Raw genomic sequence first — 681 nt, 5'->3', positions numbered from 1 at the left:
TGGAGAGGGAGTAGAGGAGAGAGGGAGAAGAGTGAGAGCAGGGAGAAGAGAGAGAGGGAGTAGAGGGAGAAGAGAGAGAGCAGGGAGAAGAGAGAGAGTAGAAGGATGAGAGAATGAGGAAAGAGAGAGTATAGAAGGAGGGAGAGAGAGAGTAGAGGGGAAGAGGGAGTAGAGGGAGAGAGAGAGAGAGGGGAGAGAGAGGAGGGGGAAGAGAGAGAGAGAGTAGAGGGGAGAGAGAGAGTAGAGGGAGTAGAGGAGAGATTAGAGGGGGGAGAGTGTGTAGAGAGGAGAGAGAGTAGAGGGAAGAGGGAGTAGAGGAGAGAGAGAGAGTAGAGGTGAGAGAGAGAGAGAGAGGAGGGGGAAGAGAGAGTGAGAGAGCGAGAGAGTGAGGGGGAAGAGAGAGAGTGAGAGAGGAGGGGGAGGAGAGAGAGAAGAGGGGAAAAGATACAAAGAGAGAGAAGATTTTCAACAAGTTGCAAAACAAGTTGAATCAATCACAAAAATCAACAGGCCAGTTTACTGTAGTTTCAATCACCAACCACTAGATGGGAAACACACCACTCACAGGAGAAATGCTCCATGTCGTAGTTCAGTACGATGAACCTTAACTTGCACTACAGATATCCTCCCTCAGCAATATGTTACTATATTTTTATTAATTAGCTGGTCATTATAAAGAAT

Source organism: Oncorhynchus masou, chromosome 14 (assembly GCF_036934945.1).
Source record: "Oncorhynchus masou masou isolate Uvic2021 chromosome 14, UVic_Omas_1.1, whole genome shotgun sequence".
Classification (NCBI taxonomy): domain Eukaryota; kingdom Metazoa; phylum Chordata; class Actinopteri; order Salmoniformes; family Salmonidae; genus Oncorhynchus; species Oncorhynchus masou.
The sequence above is the reverse complement of the archived record's forward strand: the minus strand, read 5'-3'. Positions refer to the sequence as shown.